General features: G+C 43.4%; 1 long non-coding RNA gene across 1 annotated transcript in view; it reads right to left on the bottom strand.

The window, feature by feature from the left end:
- LOC114814272 overlaps positions 1-14,145 on the bottom strand; it is a 55,323-nt gene extending 41,178 nt beyond the window's left edge. The window contains exon 1 of the long non-coding RNA XR_003762045.2: positions 13,980-14,145. This is a non-coding gene — a long non-coding RNA (uncharacterized LOC114814272). The remainder of the gene's footprint in view (positions 1-13,979) is intronic.
- Between the last annotated feature and the right edge of the window lie 31 nt (positions 14,146-14,176).

Below are 14,176 nucleotides of genomic sequence, written 5' to 3'. Positions count from 1 at the left end.
ACCCGAATGGTTTAAATGGAAGCAAGATTGGCGAGGGAGGCTCGTTCCTTGCTACTTAATATATTAAATCTTTATAAAAAATGTGTGTGTTTTCATTTCATCTATGACATTGCAGATAGAAAGCTGTTTATTGAGCCAACACTCTGTGCAGGACTCTCTTCTCAGTACAAAACAGAACATAAGAACTTTGGTGATGAGATATTTTTATATTAATTAGTTGGCTATGTCAGGGATTCGAACTGCTAGGGAAAAACCTGTTTAAGCATACCAATGGAAATGTCGACGTCCCTTTGGGCCTATCTTCATGGAGTTTTAGTGATGTAGTTAATATCTGATGGTGCAGACGTGTAAAGTATTAAAACATGCCCCCTGACAAACACCACCTAGGAAAATGATAGAACCTTGCTTCTAAGCAGAATTTGTGCCAAAAAGGGCTACCCTTCCAAACTCATTAACCATTTAAAATCAGCTTTTAAAGAAAAGTAAATGCCGCCTGTAAATAATGATGAGATTGTCTTTCTAAAAGCTCTGCTGAAATGTAGCTATTTATTTATCATGTTTCTGATGTGCGATGCACTGAACCAGAACCTGAGGAAGGTAGGGAAAAGATAAAACAGGTCTCAGACTTCAGGAGGCTCAGAGTGTAAGAGGAAGTCATTACATAGATAAAGGGAATTGTTTGGCACAGTAACTGTTATTCAAGCACAAACCTAAACAAAACACAAAACAAAAATCATTGTAAAGGGAGGGGAAATTGCAAAAAATGGCCTTTCAAGACTAATGTTTCTAAGCACCTGAGCAAGGCAAACATGGGATCACTGGTGTGGGCAATTGTAGCTCTGGTCAGAGTGCTTTGCACACAGTAAGCACTCAATAAATATGACTGGAGAAGCAGCTCCCCCACCCCAGTAATATGGAGAAAGCCCAGTTCCATGGTGATATGGGAGAAGATGAAAGGAGGCTCTCTGGCCTCCTGCAGCTGTGTGCAGCAGCTTATCACACCCCCTAAGGTTGCAAAAGAGATAACAAAGTCCAGCGAACTATTTGTGGTCGAATAATTATATAGGATGCATCACCTCCCACCGCCCAGGAATTTATTCCCCCTTCACACCCAACAAACCACAGATCGGCCCATCTTTAAAGCTCTTCCGAAATCACAACTCCTTCAGCAGCTTTCCCCGATTAATTTCTCCTCTCCCCATCTTTTCGCTCTCAATTCCCATATAATGTTGGTATTTGGTACTTGTTAAGCGCTTACTATGTGCAGAGCACTGTTCTAAACGCGTGGCTCAGTGAAAAGAGCATTGGCTTTGGAGTCAGAGGTCATGAGTTCGAATCCCAGCTCTGCCACTTGTCAGCTGTGTGACTGTGGGCAAGTCACTTAACTTCTCTGTGCCTCAGTTCCCTCATCTGTAAAATGGGGATTAAGACTGTGAGCCCCACGCGGGACAATCTGATTCCCCTGTGTCTACCCCAGCGCTTAGAACAGTGCTCGGCACATAGTAAGCACTTAACAAATACCAACATTATTATTATTATTATTAAGCGCTGGGGTAGATACAGGATAATCAGGTTGTCCCACGTGAGGCTCACAGTTAATCCCCATTTTACAGATGAGGGAACTGAGGCACAGAGAAGTGAAGTGACTCGCCCACAGTCACACAGCTGACAAGTGGCAGAGCCGGGATTCGAACCCATGAACTCTGACTCCGAAGCCCAGGCTCTTTCCACTGTGCCACGCCATATCAGAACTTTCATGCCATCAAAGAACAGCAGTACTCAGAGTTGCATTTCTATGCACATTTTTTAGACTCTATTAACTTCCACCTATGTGTATTTTACTTTAGTGCCCTACTCTCCAGCTAGGCTGTAAGCCCCTTGAGGGCGGGGATCACATCAGCTAATCCTGTTGTACTCTCTCATGCTCATGGTACGGTGCTCTGCAAACATGAGGTTTCCAATTAATACTATTGACTGATTGATCGAAGCAGAAATATTTCAACTGAAGTTGGCTCAATTTTCATAAACGTACATGCTACCTGTACTCCAAGAGAGCGCCTCTCACCTCACCCCAAGTGGATTGTGTTACTTTAAAGCAAGAGATGCGTTAACTAGAATCCGGGTCAAGTGAGAGAAAGCACTTGTGTGAGCCAGCAAACAAAGCACAGAAAGCTGCACTGACTCCACAGAGTGTGTGGCTTCATTTATAATTGAGAACTGGCCTGGAGTAAGCACACATGAACATTCAGCTTTCACACTTTGGTTCCCAACTGCCAACCGACACACTGTGCTGCTTTCTCTTTTTGATTGTGTAGAGAAGCAGCGTGGCTCAGTGGAAAGAGTCACAGGTCACGGGTTCAAATCCCGGCTCTGCCCCTTGTCAGCTGTGTGACTTGGGGCAAGTCGCTTCACTTCTCTGGGCCTCAGTTCCCTCACCTGTAAAATGGGGATGAAGACCGTGAGCTCCATGTGGGCCAACCTCATTACCTTGTATCCTCCCCAGCGCTTAGAACAGTACTCTGCAAAAAGTAAGCGCTTAATAAATGCCATTATTATTATTTCCTCACCATCAACCCCTTGCTCAATCAATAATTGATTAATTACTGTGTGCAGAGCACTGTACGATGTACTTGAGAAAGTACAATATAATAGAGCTGGTAGACCCGTTCCCTTCCTCCTGTCTGGAACTACCCCCCCCCCCCTTTTATATCTGATAGACTATTGTTTTCCTCATTATTCCAAGCCCTACTAAACTGTTATTTCCTCCAGGAAGTCTTCCCTGAATAAGCTCTCATTTCCCCACATTATTTTCCTTCCCTATTTCATCAACTATGCAGCTAAACACTTAGGTGTTCACCCCCAACCACAGCACTCGTATGCATATCAACCATATTTATTGAGTGCTTACTGGGTTCAGAGCACTGTACTAAGCACTTGGGAGAATATAATAAAGTTGATAGATGCGTTCCCTGCCCACAGCAAACTTGCAGTCTAGAGAGGATATGCTTATACTCAGTTGCTTCCCCTATCAGTAATTTATTTCAATGCTTATCTCCCTTGCTAAACTGTAAACTCCTCGAGGGCAGGGATTGTGTCTACCTGCATTACCAAGTGCTTAGCATCGTGATCCGTGCACACAAAGCACTCAGTAAATATCACTGATTGATCGACTGACTTTTAGAATCCTTCAGATTCCGATTTATTTCTCATTTGAGTCAGATTTAAACACCACAGTGTAAAGCTAATCCCGATTCCACGACTTGCCTGCTGTGACTTTGGACAAGTCACTTAACTTCTTTGTGCTGCAGTTACCTCATCTGTAAAATGGGGCATAAGACCAAAAGCCCCATGTGGGACATGGACTGTGTCCAATCTTATTACTTTGTATTGACCCCAGGGACTAGTACAGTGCCTGACCCATAGTAAGTGGCTAGTAAAAATCATAAAAAAATTCCCCCATGAAACACCAGAAATGGGGTTGTATTTGTCTGCTCAGTTGATAAGGGCTCAGAGAGGTCCTGATGAAGGTGTGGTGAACATGGAATTTTCCATGGACATATGAACCCACAGGAAACCTTCCATCCTGCTGCTGCTGAGAATAGATTCAGGCATGATGTGAGATAAAGGTGGGAAAGCAGCAGGGAGGTTAGGATCCAGGTCACTGAAGCCACTGAAGACATTTGTAGACACCAATGCCCACGCTGCATGGGGGGGCAAATGAGAAGTCCATTGTCCTTCCCATCAGCAGACAACCCAGAAAGCTGGCCATGCTCTTTATTAGACAGATGGCAGTTCACGTTGAGAGCCGTGTCCAATCGCCCAGTCGTATTTATTGAGCACTTATTGTGTGCAGAGCACTGTACTAGGCACTATCGGCATCCTGTACCTCACGTTGGCCAGACTCTAGGGGTTTGAGTTTGGCCATTCGCACTGTTTGCCTGCCAGGGATCAGAGTTGAAATACCACCTGAAATAACGGAAGCAGGGAAGAGGCTCATCCATCTGCTTTTTAACAGGTTTTCCGTCAAGTGTGTGCTGGGGGAGTACAGCTCAATTTCCTTGAATTATATGCAGCATTGGAAAAAGGAAAAATTTAAGTGATGGGCTAGGGGGAAAATGAGCAATTCAGAATCTGATCTATCAGAGCTATGTATTGGAGACGGCAATTTTAGATGGTCATGTTATAAAAGCATATCGAACAGTCGACATTTTTTTAAATGAGGAAAATCCTACATATAAGACTGATTTCATTTGAAAATAGATAAAAAGCACTATGTAGGCCTCACCCAGCCTTTACTCTGTTATAAGTATACTGTTTTTACTTGTAGAAGATAATCTTTTCTAATGATTAAGGACATTTATCAAATTCTTCCTGTGTGTAGAGCAAGAGGAGGGTAGAGAAGCAGCATGGCTTAGTGGAAAGAGCATGGACTGGGAGCCAAAGGACCTGGGTTCTAATCCCAGCTCTGCCAGTTGTGATGAACACAGCAGCTAGGAGAAGGATGACTGTGAGGAACTGATAACTAATTGCTGTTCTTGCCGCTGCTTTCCGTATTTCCGCATCTGAGATCCTGCTCCTGCTCTGCCTGGAACTGCTAATACAGTTCATGCTGTTTTACTTGGAAAAGGACTTCAGAAGATGATTCAGAGTCCTTGATGACTCACTCCTCTATTTTGTGTCTTCCCTTGTAAGACCCATTACCCCCAACCTCAGTCCCTCTTTTTATCCACTTGTGTCTAATTGACTGATAACTTTGGAACAGGGTCTGAGTCGGGAGTGACACTATGGAATGAAGAGTCCTGGTTCCCTCTGCTGAAGGTGCCATACAATTTAATGAAATCCCAATATGGCTAAACCCCATAATACCATTCTCTCAATAAAAGGTTCCCGTCCTCCCTCTTGCCTGGAAATCCCTCCGCCTTCACAGCTGGCAAATCACAAAATTCTCCCCATTTCCGAAGCCCTACTAGGATTACAACTCCTCCGGGACTGTGAGATCGTTGTGGGCAGGAATTTTCTCTTTATGGTTATAGCATACTTTCCAAGTGCTTGGTAGAGTGCTCTGCACTGCTAAGTAGATATGACTGAATGAAGGAAACCTTCCTTGATTAATCCCCAATCTCCCCAATGCATCCCCCATGCTTTGGGATCTGTACCCCCAAAGCACTTATACAACTCACCCTACCCCCAGAACATTTACGAACATTCTCAGTTGATTCCACAGCCTGTAGTTTATTTTAATGTCTGTCTCCCTGACTAGATTATAAACTCTTCGAGGGCAGGGATCAAGTCTACTTCCTCATCTGCCCTCTCCCAGGTGCTCAGACCAGTGCTCTGTATGTAGTAGGTGCTCAATAAATACCTTTGATTGATTTACTGAAAGGTTCTCTAGGATGAAGGCAGAAGGATGTCTCAATTGGATTATTGAACTGTTCTTTCTAAGTGAGGACAAAAAATCAAATTCTGCATCAGTTATATACAGAGAGAGAATATAAAACTACTACTAATAATAACGTTGGTATTTGTTAAGCGCTTACTATGTGCAGAGCACTGTTCTAAGTGCTGGGATAGATACAGGTTAATCAGTTTGTCCCACGTGAGGCTCACAGTTAATCCCCATTTTACAGATGAGGTAAATGAGGCACAGAGAAGTTAAGTGACTTGCCCACAGTCACACAGCTGACAAGTGGAAGAGCCGGGATTCAAACCCATGACCTCTGACTCCCAAGCCCGGGCTCTTTGCACTGAGCCACGCTGCTTCTCTAAGAAGTACAGTAAACAGATCTGAGAGAAAAGATGGCTAAGCAACACTCCCATTAACTTAGGACAAAATCAGTTTTAAAATATCAATGACTTAATAGACTCTTACTGGCAATAAAATATGCAAACCAGTTATTTCCTCTTCTAATTAGCCCCTTCAATCCACAATGACCCTACAGGCCTCCGACATTTTGGGGTTATCGGGCTAGTTACTTACAGATTTAGGAGCTCTTCTGAGCTTTGGAGTTGGCTACTGAATTTTTATGACAAGTAAAATTAAAATGTGCTTGACACTGCTGTAAAGTCTTTAAAAAGTGCTTAACAAATACCATATACAAAAGAAAAAAAGAGAAGACCCCAGTTTAATCACCTAGAGCAAACAAAGATCCTGCAGAAGGTAAAATCAGCAAGGATACTACATTGTTTACCTTGAATGAGTTGCTTGTAGGACTTATAGCTAAGGAAACAAGATTTTGGCGCCAGTAATTCCTCACAACTACTGCCAAGTAATTGATGTTACTTACCTGAAGATATCTACCTTTTCCACATATCATGGAAAAGAGACCACTTGTTAGCTAATCTTCTCAGTACTTCTGGCACTGAGTACTGTGTTCAATTTGAAGATTCACATTTCAAGAGGCATGAAGATAAACAGGAAAGGTTCCAGCTAAGAACAATCAAAACCGGCAAAGAATTTTCTAATTGAATTACTTTCAGAAAGGGTAGAGGAGCTGAGATTTTAGAGAAAATAAGTCTTAAGGATGACAACTATAGACAGGGAAGTAGCTGGCAAGACCTAATTCCATTTAGATGCCTCCTGAACCTATTAGAACAGCTGGGATTTTCTAGTATCAGCAAACAATCAAAAGTGTTTATTCGATGCTTCTGTGTGCAGACAACTGAACTATAAGCACTATAAGCAAATCAGAATACACAATCCCTGCCCTCATGCACTTTACAATCTAGATGGAGAGACGGACACAAAAACATTACAGATGAGAAGCAAAATAATAGAAAAAAATGATATGTGGATGAATAAATGCTTAGTCACAGATGTATGATGTCTATAGGTACAGAAACACTACATTATGAGCTGTGAGGTGGCACACATGTGCTGAGAATGTGCTTGTGAGGGTATATCTTGGGGGATAAATTATTCAGGAAATATTTCTTGGAGGAAGTGGAATTTTAGAAGGGCTTCTAACATGGGGAGAGTTGTAGTCCGTTGGATTTAAGGGTCATGGGTGTGAGCATTTAGAATAAGGTACAGTGAGTAGGTTAGCTCTAGAAGACTGAAGAGGGTGAGCTTGGGTGTAGAAGGAGAAGAGAGTGGGAAAAGAGGGAGAGAGATATAGTTCCTTAAAGTCAGTGGTCAGATGTTTCAGCTTGATGCAGACAGAAATGGAAAACCATTGGGTATTTTGAGGAGTGGGAAGATGTGTGCTGAATCATGTCCCTGAAAAATAATCTAATAATAACAATGTTGGTATTTGTTAAGCGCTTACTATGTGCCGAGCACTGTTCTAAGCGCTGGGATAGACACGGGGGAATCAGGATGTCCCACGTGGGGCTCACAGTCTTAATCCCCATTTTACAGATGAGGTAACTGAGGCACAGAGAAGTTCAGTGACTTGCCCACAGTCACACAGCTGACAAGTGGCAGATCTGGGATTCGAACTCATGACCTCTGACTCCAAAGCCCGTGCTCTTTTCACTGAGCCACGCTGAATCTAGGCAGCTGGAGTGAAGTATAGTTTGGAGAAGGGGGAGGCTGGAGAGACCAATGAGGGGACCAATACAGTAGTCAATTTTAGCTGTTGGGCAACCATCTGGCAAATGGCTAATTGGTGTTACAGGGAGAGTCAGAGACAGCCCTGAGAAGCATTGTGGCTTAGTGGAAAGAGCATGGGCCTGGGAGTCAGGGGACTTAGGTTTTAGTCCTGGTTCTACCACCCGCCTGCTGTGGGTCCTTTGGCAAGTCACTTTATTTCAATGTGCCTCTGTTTCCTCAATTGTAAATGGGGATTCAATACCTGTTCTCCTTCGGAGCCCCACGTGGGACAGAGAATATGCCCAGAATGATAGTCTTGTATCTAACCCCAGCACTTAGTACAGTGCTTGGCCCATAGTAAACACTTAATCCTATTCTTATCATTATATTAAGTGATTTATACAAGTAATGGTAAATCCAGGCCCAAATACTTGGTGGTGCCAGTCTGGGCTGACTCCTACCGGTTCTCCCCACCCAGGAAGGTTCCAGCAAGGAGTCCCCATTTAGGGGTGTGCGGCAACAGGGCAAGAGAGAAGAGCTTAATTAAAACCCAGAAGCCCTATTTTCTAAAGGAAAAGCACAAAGTTCTCTATAAAACTTCACTATGGCCTTTGGGTAGAACACAGCTGGAAGATCATTCTCCTGACAACCCACATCCTCATAGATAGCTGATTTCAGAAGGTTGTATGCAACGACAAGCTCAGAACGCTGGTAAAGCCACTTGGACTGTAATGCCAGGTTTCCTTAAATGCAGAGTTCACCAAAAACATAACCCCATGTTATGAGAGAACTGAGTATATGTTTCTCTCTACATCAGCACAGTAAACTACCACCAGAACAGGCACTGCAATCCAAAGCAATGTACGGGTGCCATTCGATGGCATGGACAAATACTTTGGAGGAAAAAAAATGCTTAGTATAGTGCTTTGCACACAGTAAGTGCTCGATAAATACAATTGTAAAAAAAGGATATAGAATTTTAGAAGCTCTAGCCTGGTGGAGCATTACTAATAAGCCAAAAGAATCACCTCTAATAAAATTGCCTCTTTATTAAGCTGGAAAGGATGAACTGTTCTCAAACTTCACTTCACTCAGAAAACTGCAAACCCAGACAGCAGTGTCCAATTCAAACCCACAAATTATAGCTCAAATGTGATTTACTGGGATTCCAAGGATTTGTTTTTTCTTGCTTAAACACTCAGAATACCAGTAGGAAGGGGACAGGGAGACTAGAATGGGGATAGGAAGAAACTGCAGCTTTCGGGGATCCCTGCGAACTAAGGTTTGAATTTCCAATTGTGTTATCAGGTATAGGGCCAATAGTGCATCTTCTGATGATCATCTGCATAAAGAAATCGGCCTGAAGGAACAGAAAAAGCAAACAATAGCCAATTTCTTCCTAACACCCCTAAGTATCTTAGTGGTGGAATTGCAATGGTGTCTACTTAGGGCAGATATAATGAAGAACCTGTCTTATATGCTCATACTGAATTACCGAACTGTGGAATTTCCATCCCGGGAGATTTAAAAAATTTGTACTCAGTCAACAAATGGTTTAGGAGTTGACTCTCTATAAATCAAGAGATGGATTAGAGTAGATAATCTCTTGAGGTCACTCTCAGCTCATCAATTTTATTACAGTCATTAGTGTTAAGTACCTACTAAGCAGTCAATCCCTTTTATTGATCACTATCAAGTCAGTCAGCAGCAGCGGGCCCCAGCGAATAACCCCTTCAGGCTTGAAAATGGTATTATTCTAACCAAATTTTCTAGGGGAAATTTCTGGTATTTGCTATGTTTCTCCACTTCACTAGGTCTGACAGAGGCAAACCAATGTTGACAATGTACTTGCAATTCTATAAGAGAGACATTCACTCCCAGTTCTCCCTGTGATCCTGCCCCAGGGATCCTGACACCATTGTGCCATTTTAATTAACAAGCTTTCCAACAACGCCCCATCCCTGACCTTCACTTTATAACTGGCCTGGCTATCCTCTGGGCAGTCTTCTAATAATAATAATAGAATTTGTTAAACACCATTTGCCAGGCACTGTACTGGACACAGTCCCTGCCCCTCCTGGCGCTCACAGTCTTAATCCCCGTTTTTCAGAGGAGGTTACTGAGACACAGAGAAATCAAGTGACTTTCCCAAGGCCGCACAGTATACGAGTGGTGGAGCTGGGATTAGAACCTAGATCCTTCTGGTTCCCAGGCCCGTTCTTTAGCTCCGAGGCAATTTTGCTTGTCTAAGTACCATTGAACTCTGGAGGTTAGTTATGTCACTCCTGGGATAAACAAGGGGGACACTGCTCTGCACTTAGTAGGCAATAATTATATTGCTTGATTGACATAACGAGTAACATATTTCTGCCCCGTACTAGACTTGTGGAAATCAAGGGGAAAGCAGCTGTGGTTTGAGTATTAGGTAGGCTGTGCTTCAGGTCCCCTTTTGTTTTTTCCAACTGCCAGGTTGTCATGCTGTTTGCACTATATGGCAGTGGGTGACAACAAATCCAAATCCAGACACTGAGGCTTTGCATAGGCTGGACCCGGCTCAAAGGTCTTGAGTCCCGGCTAGATTTGGGACTTACTGGTCTTGGGTATCACCTGGTACCCCGTGCCCCTGTATAAGGCTCAAGGGACTGCAAGGCATTAGCTGTGGCTCCACATGTGGATGAGTGAGCTTTATGAGCCACCTCTGCTTGAGCAAAGGCTGGACTTGCGCGCCTATGGGCCACATCACTGGCTGTCCCGGATGTACGGGACCACGAGCCAAGTGTGCAAATCTCAGTTGAACCCACCCATCTAGGGCACGTTCTGCATTATTCCGGGACCGTGACTCCATGTACTAAGCTGGACCAGCAATAACACTGGCTCAAAGTGGAAGTGAATTTAGGCCTGCTTGTTGTACGGGTATATTGACCCCCTTGAGCTGTTGGAAGTTACAGTACCAGGAGCCCTAGGAATAACCAGATGCATTCAGTAGCATTGCAAGTTTGCAACAATTCCTCTCCTGTTGCACCTTAACGACTCGTCTGAAATCCTGGAAACACTGGGTCTGCCAGCTACAGCGTAGAGCTATACAATCCTGGTTCGACCCCAACTTGATTCACCTTGGGCTGGCCTCCACCCTGCCCACCTGAGCCCAAGACCACCGGAAACCAAGGACCAGGCCCAGCCCAAGGAAAAACCCGCCAGGGCTAAGTAGGAAATGTGGCCGTGCTGGGTTTTATAGATAACGGGACGATTTCTCAAACGTGGCATATTCAGTGTACGCTATTTTCCATCATCTACCACATGCCTTTAAGCTGCATGGCCTAGTGGTTAGACCATAAACCCGGGAGTCAGAAGGATCTGGGTTCTAAATCCCGCCTGCTGTGTGACGTTGGGCAAATCATTTCACTTTTCTGTGTCTCTGTTACCTCATATGTTGAATGGGGATTAAGACTATGAGCCCCATATGGGACATGGACTGTGTCCAATCTGATTAGTTTGTATTTACTCCATTACTTAGAACAGTGCCTGGCATATAGTAAGCGCTATACAAATACCACAAAAAAACACTGCCTTCACACAACTTGTCCTATGGTCTCCAAGAAGCAATAAGGGCACAAATCTCCCTGTGATCAGGACTCCTAACTTGGACTTGAATATGCTGCCACAGCCTTTGCTGCCAGAATGCATAAAAAAACCGCGAGATAATAATGCAAGTGGACAGCTCCTAAAGAACTGCACAGTGCACTGAGCTGGAAAGATGGATGTTACACAATACAGTACATTAATTCCTGAAGATCTTCACAGACATCAGGGACAGCAGATGCTGTTCCGTGGCAGTTAAATCTCAGATTTTCCAGGAAAACTTGCAGCAGTTTATTCCCACCGAATCTCAGTGGGCATCGGTGAGTTTATTTGCATTTAGATCAGTACAGAAAATTTTCTATGAGGAACCTAAAGTGTTCAGTACATTTTCAGACTATTAACCCTTACATCTTCTTTAGAATGGTGGCTAATGAATGTTTTATCTATTTGCTGTATTTTTTTTTTAAAAATCACCCTATAAAAAATAAACACGCAGATGGATTAAATGAGAAATTTACCTCCAGCACTGGAGGAGGTAGCAGGCTTCTGAGAAAGCTTACGGCTGCCAGGCAATCTGATGCTGGCAGATAGGAACAAATTATTTTTTAATGAGTGCTACATTTAGCAATTCAATTAACACTAGGAATAAGGTGGTAATGCAGCTAGGCAGCGTCTTTGGAGAAGACATCTGTTCAAAAATTATAGATTTTCATACTTACAGTAAAAACATCTTTAAACTCATACTGGTTTATTGATCAGTGGTATTTATTGAGCACTAACTTTGTGCAGAGCACTGTTCTAAGCTCTTGGGAGACCCCAGTCTAATAGAGTTAGCGGTCGTGTTCTCTGCCCACAACAAAATTCAAGATAACCTCTAATTCACAGCAACTGCTACTCTCCAGCCAACTTGGTGCTTCATTTTTCATAAATAAAAATAGCGGCTCATCTAAATATGATTAATTTAAAAATCTGATTTTTCTTCAATCTAGCTGTTTTGCATTTATGTAATTTTACTGTGCAGCTATCCTTTATAGGATAGTAGGGACACGAATATATCTTTCCCCTGGTAAATCATTACAAGGATTTATTTGGAAAGTTTCTTGATGTCTTTGTTGTATAGATCAATGAAAAAACAATTATTCCATCAAATATCTTACCGTACCACCTACCATTTTTCATTATCAGTATTATGATGCTCCTCATAAAAGTAAGTACTTCTTCTCTGGAAGAAGTAGAGCAATTAGTGGTCGTTGTCTCAATTTCTCTTAAAATAGCTGCTTGTTCAGCACGAAATAAGAACGGTAAAAGCTATTAGTTGGATCATATCAGTGATCCATCCAGGTTTCTGTCTCTGATAATGGCATCAAAAAATGTTTGAAGGAACAATGTGATGCAACTGTCCTCCTTGATCCCATGCTAATGATTAGGGACATAAGCTCCAACAGTTCTACTCTTCCCTCTAATAACCCCAAACCAGAATAAGCCTTCTGATTAGTGATTTGGCTAGTACATATTCCAGTAAGCTAGCATTTAGCTAGATATTGGCCAATCTCAATGCCCTATCTAAACCATGCAGTGGCAGGGGTACACCTTGGGATTGCCAAGAGGATCCTCCCTTGGTGACTCCTATCCATAGTAGCTCTCGGTGGGTAGAAACCAGTGAAGGATTGGAGATGCTTTAAGATGCCTTTTTCCCTGCTCTAAATTTCTAATGAGTTTGGAGAGCATGGCAGGGTTTGAACTAACTTTGGTACCACAAATGCCCCTACTAGAGCGCAAAGGGATACTGTCCTCATCTCTCTGACCATTCATTCCCGGTCTCCTTCGCGGGCTCCTCCTCTGCCTCCCACGCAAACCCTGTTCTCCTCCTGTCTTTCCCACCACTGTAGATGGCACCAGCATCCTTTCTGTCTCACAGACCTGTACCCTCGGCTTGACTCTTCTCTGCCATTCAACCCCCATATTCAATCCATCACTAAATCTGTCGGTCCCGCCTTCACGACTTTGCTAAAATCTGCTCTTTCCTCTCCATCTAAACTGCCATCATGTTAATACACTCACTCATCCTATCCCGCTTAGATCAGAGCAAACTGGCTCCATGGGGCTCCTTGCCTGTGCTGTCTCTGTCCCTGCTTGATAGGTAGGTGGGGCTGGGGGGGAAGGGCAGGGTTCCCATCTCTCCCTCTGGACTGTAAGCTGCTTGTGGGCAGGGAACGTGCCTACCAACTCCATTGTATCATACTCTCCCAAGCCCGTAGTACAGTGCTCTGCACGGAAGTACTCAGTAAATATCATTGATTGATTGACAGGCATGATTCCCGCCCAAAAGGATCTTAGAATCCAATGATCAGTTTTCACTGCTTTGTCCCGTCCCTCTCAGCTCCCTTCTGAGGTTCTTTTCTCTTGGGTGCCATAACCCCTCTCCAAGAGTCATCAAGGACCCAAAAGCTATATCATCCTTAGCTTAATGTGCCATGAATGTGCTGGAATAGGCATCTCTCCATTGTTTAGGAGCTACTTAGCTGGATTGATCCCTGCGTTGTCATTAGAAAGCAAAAGGGAATGCAGTTTCCACTTTTATAAGGGAGACAGACCAAGCAAAAAACACATCTATCTCAAGTCAGTTTACAGTGCCGGCTTGCAGTGACTAAGCAACAGCTGTTTAACCAAAGAAGCCTCCTCCAGGATCAGATCACATTCTGTCACCGACAGACACCATGCTGATACCAACAAAACTTCTCATGCTTTATTCAAAGACGAATAATTGCTAGTTATAGATAACCCTGGCTCTTGTTAGAGTACGGTGGGAGTGGCATGAGTGGCACTTCAAAAAGTCACGCACACACGATTCCTAGAATTTGTTTCTTACCTTTAACTCTCTTTAAGTATCTATCGTCATCGAAGTGCATTGCGAAGATCTTCCCAGGTCTTCGTTAATACGCGATACTTTCTTATGCTCCTTTAAGCAGATGTAGTTTCTATTCTTCGGCTGTATGAGCTTGGGCAAGTCACTTCACTTCTCTTTGTCTCAGTTACCTCATCTGTAAAATGGGGATTAAGACCGTG

The sequence above is a fragment of the Ornithorhynchus anatinus genome, chromosome 9, assembly GCF_004115215.2.
Source record: "Ornithorhynchus anatinus isolate Pmale09 chromosome 9, mOrnAna1.pri.v4, whole genome shotgun sequence".
NCBI classification, from domain to species: Eukaryota; Metazoa; Chordata; class Mammalia; order Monotremata; family Ornithorhynchidae; genus Ornithorhynchus; species Ornithorhynchus anatinus.
The sequence above is the reverse complement of the archived record's forward strand: the minus strand, read 5'-3'. Positions and strand labels throughout refer to the sequence as shown.